A 12671-nucleotide genomic window follows, 5' to 3' on the forward strand; every position below is an offset into this window, starting at 1 on the left:
ATCTTAATGAATATATGTTGTTTTATTAATGTCTGAATAAGTCTTCACTACTAAAATTAACTGCCAGAGAGTCCTGACTGTGTTTTTAGCTTCTGTCACTTTCCGAGATACATAAATTTAACATTATAGGGTGAAAGTCCACATGCTTAGAGGCAGCATCATGTAATGGCACAAACCTAGAGCCAGAGACCAGGTTCTACTTCTATATGTTATTAATGACTTCTAGGGAGTTGGGCTAGTTTTTTACTTTGCCTGAGCCTGTTATTTCTTCTGTAAAACAACTGTAGTATCAAGAACTGTCAAAGGTCAGAGATTTTATCCTACTTGTAAGTTAATATGTCAGCATTCCACACTTAAGACTGTCAGTAGACTCTTGGATCAGAGACAAGAACTTTATTACTCAATACAAGCTTCAGATTCTCATCAATTCCCTTCCATCCCAAGAAACAAGGTGGTGATGCTCAATGACTTAGATGGATACTATAAAGTAGGCTTATGTTACAGTAGAGGATTTCTGAATTTAGAAAAAAACCAATTCTGTAAGAGGGTTTCAGCAAGCCTCTTCAACACTTTCTCCAGAGGGAGATCTTATTTTGATTAAAGTAAACTCAAAACAATCCATTTTTTGCCATGGAGAAAGATAACATCTCTTTCTTCTAAGTCTGCTTGCTTCAGAAACATCCTTGAAAAGATAGTTAAGGACAAAAGTTGTCACACAATGTATAAAAACACCATGGAAAATTGCCTCCCAACAGGTAATAACACCATCCCTGTGAGCCAGTCTATATGAATATTAGCACTCACAAATGTAAAAATTGAAATTTGTTATATGTTATTAGTTATTACCACCAGAAATTTTCTAAAAATATTTAGCTTTTGTATAATGAAATGTTGAAGATTCAAAACTTATTAAGTTGGCATTATAGTCTAATTTGTTAAGTAACTCCCAATAAGGCTTGCCACTTTACACATATGCATTTTATATGTAAAATAAACTAACAAAGAAGCAGCCAACAGTCTTTAGTGCACTCAAGTCTTTGATAAAACATCCTTGGAAAGACACACAGTTCATCACAATCAGAGAATATTTAACTCACAATGTTTCTCTTTCTAAAACTAAAGGGAAATAAATGCAAACATATATTTACAATCCTATACCATTCCTTCCAAAATCTAAACAAGAAAGTGGAAGTAAACAACATTATTTCTAACTGGTTAAAAGAAAACAAAACACAAAACAAAATCACTGATAAACATTAATTAGAAAAGTATTTTAGGAAGAAAGTAAATGGTATGAGAACATATATTCAAAAGAATATTAATAACTTCATTTAAAGGTACTAACCTTTCACAGGCTTACCCTCTGAGCCACCAGGGAAGTCCAGAGAATCTTAAAGAACTACTTAATCTAAACTTTGAATTATATGGATAAAAATCTTATCTCCCGTTGATCACATTAAAGCATGAAATATTTCTCATTAGCTACAGGATATAGGTCGTTAAAAGCTCAAAGAGTGTAGAAACATAAGCTAAGGTTGCATTACACAATATAATCACATTGGATCATGATAAAGCATTACATTAAGGGTTTGTGATTGTGTTAAATCACTTTAAGACTAACACATATTCACAAGAACAGGTGCAAAACATTTGGGCAATCAAGACAAAAAATATTAAAGTACGCCAATAAATCATGAAATCTGTATATCTGAAAAATAAATCACTGCCCCACGTGTGAAGGATAATAAACAGAAGTGCCACAGCATAAACATAACTCACAGTAATAATTTGAAATTGAAATAATAATAGAAAATATTCATAAATTGCATGAAATGATTTTTATACTATAAATACTTATGGAAGCCATTTAAAAGTGACCATTCACGCTAAATGAAATCATTTCAGAAATTCTATACATTTTTAAGTAAAGTCATTTTACAAAATGCAACAAACATTTTCTATTAAATTGCTCTGGTTTAAGAATACTTAACCCTTTTAAATGATATTGTTAAATTTCTTTTTTTTTTTTTTTTGTTTGTACTGCTTTTCCTCAATAATAATAAATAATAAATTTCTTGAATAAGGCTAAAATTTCTGAAGCCATATTTATATTGTTTGATACATATTTAGTCACTTGAGAAAAATGCCTTTGTTTTTCTATATTTAGTCATGCTAACAGCAGTACATCCTAGAGCAAAAAAGAATAAATCACATTCAGTCAACATTTAAGTTATTTATTAATAGGTACACAATTTTGTTAATTGCTTTGTATACCAAAATCAGTGAAAGTGAATGTGAAAGTGAATCACAAACAGTGACTGAGAAAGAAACATACAGCAAAGACTTTTGGCCAAGTAGGGATAATGACAAGTGATATGAAAGTTAAGGGGGAAGAGTTTCCTAAGAGATCAAAGTAATAAAATGCTGCAGCATAGGCAAGCAGGAAGGCATCTGAAGGTCCAATTTATTTCCAGGGTTTGGAGTAGAATCAAATTGCCAGGTTTAAGAGAATGAATGAAAATGAATGGAAATAAATAATGTTGATTACTCTCTCAGTTAATGGCATATCTATTCCACTTGTAATTGTTCAGAAGAAATAGCTTAGAGTCATCCTTCATTCCTTTTTTTTTTTTTTTTTTTGCTCTGATACTTCATATCCCATTTATCAGAAAATACTGCTAACTCTGCCTTCAAAATATATTGAGAATATAACCCCTTTCACTGAGTTGTTAGTACCCGAACCAATTCACCATTACCTCTTGCTGAGATTATGACAATAGTCTGAAATTTGGTATCCTGCTTAGACAGTTTCACACCTAGTCTCTTCGTAATCCTATTGCCATAATGGTCCTGTTAAAACCATAGCGCCGTTATTGGAAGCCCTCTGCTCAAACTCCCTAATGCGGAGTATTAAGAGTATTAGTAATGAGGAGCATCACTTCATTTTGAAATGTAGTACACTTTTGAAATGACACTTCTTTAATTAATATGATATCACTATTCATGAACTTTACTATTAATACAGGGAAGCTTATAACTCCAGTGAGTGAAAAGAGAAATCACCAAATCTCAGCTGATTTTATAGCAATCAAGAACAAAAATAACATGTATAATATATTCTAAAAGACAGTTGCCACCTTCTATTTAAGGCACTTATGCTGTGAAGTTAAAAGACGATTATTTTAAAATTTGAAACAGAATCTAAAGTGTATAGTGCAAGGGCCAGAGGATTTCAAAGATCTATTGGTGAAGTAAAAACTAGCCAATAGTGGAAGGGAGCTAAAATTTTTTCTTTTACTAAACAGTCATGAAGGCGTCTTCAAGTTGTCTTTGAGATTTTATTTATTTGAATCGGAAAAGATATCTGTTCAGCTAATTTTAAGATTTCTTGAAAAACTACAAGACTTTTTAAAAATAGCTTTAACAATACATACATATCATTCTTTTAAAATTAAAAAATTAGTTTGCCACAACTATATTCATCTACAAATAAAGACTCATAGACAGAGTTATTAATCAATCCATACTTTTAAATTAACTAGCTTGTCACTTTTGCAGATATGCAGGAAAAAATCCATCATAAATTTGATTAGCTTTAAATATATAGCTCCTACAGTCTAAATTACTACTTGGAAGCCAAATCTTTTGATATGAATTAATAAATACAAAATTCTTTTCATATCTGAAAAATGTACCTTTTGATGTTAAATTGTGCATTTCATAGTGAGAATAAAAATGCAATGAGAAATGCTTTTTTCCCATAAAAATTTATTCTTTCAAGGAGGTAAGCTAATGAGACAAAACAAAGTAAAAATTTTTTATACTATATAGTAAAATACTATTTTCCAGCTTTTTTGAGATATAATTGTCACATACCATTGTGTAAGTTTAAGGGGTCCTACATGTTGATTTGATACAGTTATATAAACCAAAATGTGTACAACCACAGAGGTAGTTAACACCACTATCTCTACCATATCTCATATCTACCATTTCTTTTTTGGTGGTGAGAATATTTAAGATGCCAAAAGGCGAAAAAAAAAAAAAAAAAAAGAGCAAAAGTGGAATAAGGAACAAATAAGACAAAAAAAAAAGCAAGATCATAGACCTAAATGTAATATACTGATAATCAACTAAATGGAAAATGTTCTCCACATCCCAGTTAAAAGGCAGAGATTGTCAAACTGGATTAAAAAAAGCAAGAACCTATTCTATATATCCAGAAATACACCATAAATATAAAGGCATAAATAAGTTAAAATTCAAAGATGGGCTAACATACTCTACACAAGACTAATCAGAAGGAAGCTGGGATCATTATACAAATAACAGAACAACAACAACAAAAAAAACCCTTACTTCAGAGCAAAGAATATACCAGAGATAAAGAAGGTGTGTTCATAATTATAAGATGTAAATAATTCAAGAGGACAAAACCCTAAATTAATTTCACCTAATAAAGTTTCAAAATATATAAAGTCATGCTCTAAAACTGAAAGAATAAATGGCAAATCCACAGTTAAAGTTAAAGGTTTCTTAAGTATCTATTAATAATAATAGAATAAGAAAAAGCATCTTTTATGATATGAAACACTTTAACACCATCAATGAACTTATTGTAATTTTACGTTTATAGAATACTCTACCAGACACAGCACGGTATACATTCTCTTCAAGTGCACGTGAAATATGTATCAAGATAGGCTTTATTCTGGCTCATAAAAAATTGTCTCAATAGATAAAATTCAAGTCTTAGTATGTTCTCTTTCCACAGTGAAATTAAATTGCAATTAAAAAAAATAAATACCTTTTGGCTCTCTGAGCGGCACCATGGCGATCGGCAAGAACAAGCGCCTTACGAAAGGAGGCAAAAAGGGAGCCAAAAAGAAAGTGGTTGACCATTTTCTAAAAAAGATTGGTATGATGTGAAAGCACCAGCTATGTTCAATATAAGGAATATTGGGAAAACATTGGTCACGAGAACTCAAGGAACCAAAATCGCATCTGATGGCCTCAAAGGTCGTGTTTTTGAAGTGAGTCTTGCTGATCTACAGAATGGTAAAGTAGCATTTAGAAAATTCAAGCCAATTACTGAGGATGTTCAGGGCAAAACCTGCCTAATTTTCATGGTATGGATCTTATCCCGTGACAAAATGTGCTCCATGGTCAAAAAATGGCAGACCATGATTGAAGCTCACGTTGATGTCAAGACGACCGATGGTTACTTGCTTCGTCTGTTCTGTGTGGGTTTTACTAAAAAGCGCGACAGTCAGATTCGGAAGACCTCTTACGCCCAGCACCAGCAGGTGCACCAGATGATGGAAATCATGACCCCAGAGGTGCAGACAATGATTTGAAAGAGGTGGTCAATAAATTGATTCCAGATAGCATTGGAAAAGACATAGAAAAGGCTTGCCAATCTATTTATCCACTCCATGATGTCTTCGTTAGAAAAGTAAAAGTGCTGAAGAAGCCCAAATTTGAATTGGGAAAACTCATGGAGCTACATGGTGAAGGTAGTAGTTCTGGAAAAGCTACTGGGGATGAGACAGGTGCTAAAGTTGAATGAGCTGATGGATATGAGCCACCAGTCCAAGAATCAGTTTAAAATGCAGACTTAATGGTGACAAATAAAAGATCTTATTTGTGGTAAAATAAATAAATAAATAAAATTTCCTGGAAATGTCCCCAAACTGGAACTAGATAAAATACTTCTAGATAACTCATGAGTCAAAAAAAGAAAAATAAGAAATTTGTTGAACAGTATTCAGGGGAATTTTATAGCACTATATGCCTAGATGGGTTTCCTTGGTGGCTCAGCTGGTAAAGAATCCACCTGCAATGCAGAAGACCCCAGTTTCATTCCTGGGTTAAGAAGATCTGCTGGAGAAGGGATAGGCTACCCACTCAAGTATTCTTGGGCTTTCCTGGTAGCTCCAGCTGGTAAAGAATCTGCCTGCAATGTGGGAGATCTGGGTTTGATCCCTCAGTTGGGAAGATTCCCTGGAGAAGGGAAAAGCTACCCATTCCAGGATTTTAGCCTGGAGAATTCCACGGACTGTATAGTCCATGAGGTCACAAAGAGTCGGAGATGACTGAGTGACTTTCACTTTCACTTTCATAGGCCTACATTGGAAGTAAAACAGGTCTCAATTCAGTAACGTCAGCCTTTCTCTTAAGAAATTTTAGAAGAAGGGAAAGACACAATCTTTTATTGTAAATATACACCAGGAAATTCAGATTATTCTTAATATGAAATAAAACATAACATTAAAGAAAACAGAAATATAAGCTCTAGTCTTTTTTTATCCAATTCCTTTTTTCATTGCAATTGAGTTTTGAGGGATTTTTCTGATGTTTATTTCTGATCATAAACATTTGATATTGATAAATTATTTAACATGTGACCTAAATTCAAATTTTATTTAAATATGTATTGGCAAAAAAGAATACTCAAAACTTAACATCCTAAACACACATGTACAAACAAACATCTATACACACTCAGTGTGACATAAGCAATTCTTAAGGCTCCAGATGCACAGGCACCACATCCCTTGCTATAGTACTAAGAATTTTAGCCAATGATGTGAACAAATTCTAAGACTTAAGTATGTGATGAAGCACATCAGACAATAAAGCAACCCTAGCTGATGTGGAGTTCTTTCTTATTACAAAAATATAAAATACTAAATTACATTTTATAAATTGACTTAGAAATATTCATATTTTTGAAGTTCCAAAAATTAGATATAAATGAGAGAATTATATGATGCCAGAAACAGAATTTAAAGCTAGATTTTTACAACTGAAGTATAGCTGATACATAATATTAATTTCTGGCATACATCATATGATCCCAATATTTTTATAGGTTGTACTTAATATATAATTATAAAACAATGCCTATATTCCCTTGTGTTATACAATATATCCTTGTTGCTTATCTATCTTATACATAGTAGGTTGTATCTCTGAGTCCCACAGTCCCACCTTGTGAGACTGGGCATCCTTGCCTCATTCCTGATTTTAGAGGAAAAAACTGAGAAGCGTTTTAACTGTGCTTTGTCATAAATGGCATTTATTATGTTGAGATATGTTTCCTGTATACTTACTTTTATGAGCTAATTCTTTTAAATCACAAATTGGATGTTGAGTTTTGTCAAATGCTTTTTCTGCATTTATTGAGATAATTATATGATTGATTTAATTTTTTTTTATTGAAGCACAGTTGATTTACAATGTTATACTAGTTTCAGATGTACATCAAACTGATTCATGTATACATGCATCATGATACATGTATATCTATGTTTTCAGACTCTTTTCCTTTATGGGTTACTACAAAATATTGAGTATAGTCCCCTGTACTATACAAAAGGTCCTTGTTGGATATCTACTTAATACATAGTAGTGTGTATATGTTAATCCATAATTCCTAATGTATCCCTCCCTCGGCTTTCCCCTTTGGTAACCATAAGTTTGTTTTCTATGTCTGTGGGTCTATTTCTGTTTTGTACATAAGTTCATTTATATCCTTTTTTTTTTGATTTCACATATAAGCAATATCATATGAAAAATCAAAATATATATAGAGGAACAACAAAAGGATTATTACGTGACTTATAACCAACATTAATAAAATATATAAATACAATATAATTTTCAAGCTGCTTAAGGAAAATATCTATGACCCTTGAATTCTAGACCCATCTGAACTGTCATTGAAGAGACCCATTTGAACTTCACTGTCAGCGAAGACATTTTCTGATACAACAGAATGTTCTTCATATATTGTTGCTCAATGTACTTGGGTAGAAAAGAAGGAAATATACAAAATTCAGGAGAAGGGTGTAGGGTGAAAATATCAACAGTAAGCATAAACATTAATGATTTTAGTAAATCTCAATATGCACCACAATAATTTACAATGGTGAGTTAAAACTATAGAATTAAGACAATATAGAATAACATCAAAGGTTACATGTGAGGAAAATCAATATTTAAGCATTCTGAATCCTGAAATGTTTAGGCGGAGGATAAAGCTACAAACTTTAGTGTATTGTCAATTGAATATATTTGTAAAAATCCAAAGACAACTATTATACAAGCAGAAATATAAACAATTTAAAAGTGGTATCATGGGGAAAGGAATATGAATTGCAGCCATCAGACTGAATGCACAACAACAACGAAATAAAATATATCTAAAAGAAGGAAGCAAGGAAGGAAGGAAAGGAGGGAGGGAGGGAGAAAAGGAGGGAAGAATGAATAAAGAGAAATATCCTGGAAAATATATTCATACAATACTATAAAGCAGATAACACGAATGAACTAGAGCATTATTTTAGACATGAATAAGTCACCAAAATGGCATGTTAGTGGGAAAAAAAGGAAATGATCAAAATATAGATAATGTATGGTAAAATCTCCCATAGGTAAAGAATCTGCCTGCATGTAGGAACCTCAGTAAATGCAAGTTCAATCCTTGGGTCAGGAAGATCCCCTGGAGAGGGCCATGGCCACGCAGTCCAGTATTCTTGCCTGGAGAATTCCATGGACAGAGGAACCTGGTGGACTATAGTCATGGACTCGCAAAGAATTGAACACAACTGAAGTGACTTAGCATGCATGCATGGTACAATTTATGCTTTTTAAAATATATTAAATGGGTATTATTACTATTATATACAGCATAAAAATGTAGGAGGTATACATACATGCCAACTTCACTTTGCTTATGACATAACTTAAGGTTAGGAGAAAAGAAAGTTATGGAGTGAAAAATTCTGAGTTTGATTTATAATATTCTATTTTTCATGTTTTTCTTGCTGTAATATGTTATTCTTTTAAAAATAAAAGATACAAAATAAACAGCTTGAAGTGTCAGCAGTTGTTATATCTATTTGGGAGGTAGAGTGTTATGTTATTCTTTATACTTTTATTTATTCTTCATTTATTTTTAAACATAAAATATTTTAATCTGAGGCAGTAGAGTTTAAACATTACAAAAGTTTCAAAAGCATGGAAGAAGTTATAAAACAGGAGTATTTATTTTCTTAGACCATATTTATATTACATATTGTAAATAATTTCAATTAAATTATTTCTTTTCCATCTACCATGCCTCCTTTGACAATAGCCAGGTTTGGGCTAAAATTTTCTCTATCCCATTTTGGATGTTTAGTACTGGTAACTATAGTTGATCTTATACTTTCCTTGTTTTTGGAGTCTAGCCAATAGGTAAGTTTACCACCTCATCGTTGCTTGCTATTCTCCAGAAGCATCATATTATTAAATTATATCCAATAATCAGGAATTAAATGGTCAAATAATTTTGAAAGAGACCTTTAGTTCTAATAAACTGAACCACAGAGAAAAACTGGTTGTGAAGGGAGAATCTGATTTCTGAATCCATGTCACCCTATCAATTCCCCAGCTTCTATTTATACTTTTGTCTGTATTCTGCACTTCAAATGATTTCAGGCAATTTCATATTTATAAAAAAAAATAGAAGAGGAAATAATTAAGGAACACTTTTGAGAAATACTAGAAAATTTTCATTTACTGAAATTTTTTTCCATATTTTATATAAAACGTATATTATTGCTTAAAAATAACAAACATGTTCTTGTTTAAGTGATAGATGTTTGAAGTTAGTTTTGCTTTCATGAAATTCACATATAATCTGTAGTAAAGGGAAAGAGTTTAATAGCAATATATATTAGAAATAAGTAGAAATTGGGCAAAGACTTAAGTTTGGGGTCAGAATTCTATCTTGATTCCAAAGAGACACTTATATTTTTAATAATTTTTAGAGGCAGATTATAATACATGTATATTTGCTTTAGGAAATCTAATTTTATACCAAGTAACATGAACAATATAAAAACTGCTTTTTCTTAGACAGTTATTTTGAATATAAATTATAAATTGTCTTTCATGTGAACTAAATTGTTAATTTTTTAATGAAATAATGCATTCAATTTGCTGTATGCAATGAAATACATACAAAATAATAACCAATTATTTCTGGGGCATCATCAATTAGATATATTATTGATAAATATTATGATTAGATAAGAAAGGAAATTTTCACCTTATCATTCTTTCAGTATAATTTTCCAAGAAAGATATATTTAGATTTGAAAGGAAGTTAAAATTGTTAATTTTTTTCAATAGAGATATCTTGAACATCTAACATGTGCCAGATAATTTTCTGTTTGATATGGCTATAAAGATTAAAGATGTAGACACCACAGTTATACTCACCAACATCATATGAATGCCATGTAATATAATAAGTACTAACACAGAAGTACTCAACATTCAAAAAACTAAGATCATGGCATCCAGTCCCATCACTTCATGGCATATAGATGGGGAAATAAGTATATGGGATCGCAAAGAGTCAGACACAACCGAGCCAACTAAACAACAGCAACACAGAAGTACGCACAAACTACTTGGGAGCATATTAAATTAAGAATATTATGTTAGAAAAGGGGGAAAAGGGGGACGTCCCAAGGAAAAAGACTCATGTGTATAATTCATATGTAATCCATATGGTCAATTTAAGAAACCACAAAGTAGCTCACTAGTACAGAAAGATAGACCATGAATACCAAAGATACAACTGGAAATATATGGACTAATCCACGGACATGGCTTATTTCTGAAATAAGCAAGTTTCTGTACCTATCATGTCTAAGGAATTATAAAATTATAAATGTTAAATTTTATCCAGACATTTTAGTGTTGACATGTCATGAATTTACACCAGGGAATTAGATTAAAAGATATAAACATATCACACATTTAATAAAGAAGATTGCACACTCATCCTTATGCATTATCTTGAACTTATTTGGAAGTTGGTTACTAAAATTTAAATAATTTATTCTCTTATTACAATACTACACAATCAACAGGATTGCTACTAAATTTATTGAGACCTTTTATTGAACTTTATTTTAACAAATCAACAGTAATAATATTGGTCAACAGTGACAGCTTAATTAAAGCAATATATTTTTCTAGGATTTGATTAGTGGAACTCTTTGTTTAAATGATGGTAACTACACCTCTTTGACAAAATCTACAGGCCCTTAATAAATAGTTGTTGGTTTTTTTTTTAAATGAACTTGGAATCATACACACTCCCTTGGGTTGAATTGCCACAAAAGAAGGATTTTCCCTTAATGCACTGTGTCCCTTGGTTTATGGCTGTCTAGCCTGGTAGGGGTTTAGCAAAAATAAATCTCTGTAACTGCTAGTCAAACAATGACAGTTAGTAGAAGTAAAAAACTAGAAGTTTTTACTCAGTGCTATCAAGGTAATAACTAACTACTTATAGCAAAAAGAAAAAGCATGATAATAAAAAAGTCAGAAGTTAATAAAGAAAGGGAATGAAGTAACTGCATGCACACCATACCCATGCAATCATCATAAATATCCTGATAAAGAAGCCGTCTCTTTAACAAAGCAACTCTGTATCAGAGAATCAAACAGCAGAAACTGGAGAGGATCCATAGATCATTTTTCATTCTACTTCATCAGACTCCAACTCCATGCCCTCCTGACCACAGAGATAATTCATACTTAGATTTCAAAATTTAATGCTTTGTTAGGGAGGTTTCCCTTGGTCAAAGTGTGATTAAAAAAAAAAAAAGAATTCTACAAAGCAAAAGGTAATTCTGAACCAGAAAGCATGGAAATAAAGATTCATGGTTATGAAAAATACTACTGATCTTCCACATAAGTAAGCTAATTTTCATATTTTAAATATAATTTTAGGATACAACGAAATTATTACTACCAAAACAACTGTCCCACAACCAATGTGATGTGAATGATTCAACAGAAAAGATAGTTTTCCACTACCACAATCACTTTAGACAGGCAATAAAATAAGATGAATATTAAACATAATAATCTGATTGACTGATTGAGATAGATAGGGGAGAGAGAGAGAGAAAGGGAGAAAATACATATTGCTTTATGGTTTAAAATTACTTTCATACATTTTCTCATATAGACAAATAATTAATCTGTTGAATGTCTGTTATCTTTCAAGGAACATTATGTACACAATATCATTTAATCCTAACTGCAACAGTCACTCAAATACTAAATCTGGCTTAAACAAGTCCTTTTTTTTTTTTTTTTGGTTCCTGTTCCAATCATCTTTAAGTGAAAACATATCGTTTTAGCTAAAATGCATGATACCTAGAAAGAAGGAGAGTATCCAAAATCTCCTATTAGACATTTCTGGCTAGCATGTTCCAATCAGTTGCATTATCTGATGAGTGATTCATAATCTCTGAATGTGTGTGAGAATGTTTGTGTGGCATCTGTGTTTGTATTGCAAGCAATCAGAAATAGTAACTGAAGAATGACAGAGAGAGCACTAGCAAATGGACAATGAATGGGCAACCGGTGATGGAGATGGCTGGGGGTGGTTAGACTCTTTGGAGGTAAGAGATATGTTTGTCATATGCTGTGTTGTTTTATTTGCACATCTGGTACAATGACTGGCAGTGAGGTGCTTCATAAATATGTTTCATGGTTGCTAGAGATTCAGAATGAAGGTCTCCACAGGAGATAACATTTCACAAATTTTGCTATTCCTGTACCATAAGCAATGAGACTTCACATATGACATTGTGGTT

At 31.9% G+C, this 12671-nt stretch overlaps 1 protein-coding gene and 1 pseudogene across 8 annotated transcripts in view; one reads left to right on the forward strand and one right to left on the reverse strand.

Annotated features, from left to right (window-relative positions):
- Positions 1–12671, reverse strand: part of NEGR1 (neuronal growth regulator 1) — a 1037762-nt gene that overhangs the window by 879652 nt on the left and 145439 nt on the right. The window lies entirely within an intron of this gene.
- On the forward strand, positions 4831–5671 carry LOC147375599 (small ribosomal subunit protein eS1 pseudogene; annotated as a pseudogene).

The sequence above is a fragment of the Bos grunniens genome, chromosome 3, assembly GCF_055505025.1.
Source record: "Bos grunniens cultivar Pamir isolate PY7600 chromosome 3, Bosgru_T2T1.0, whole genome shotgun sequence".
In the NCBI taxonomy this organism is placed as follows: domain Eukaryota; kingdom Metazoa; phylum Chordata; class Mammalia; order Artiodactyla; family Bovidae; genus Bos; species Bos grunniens.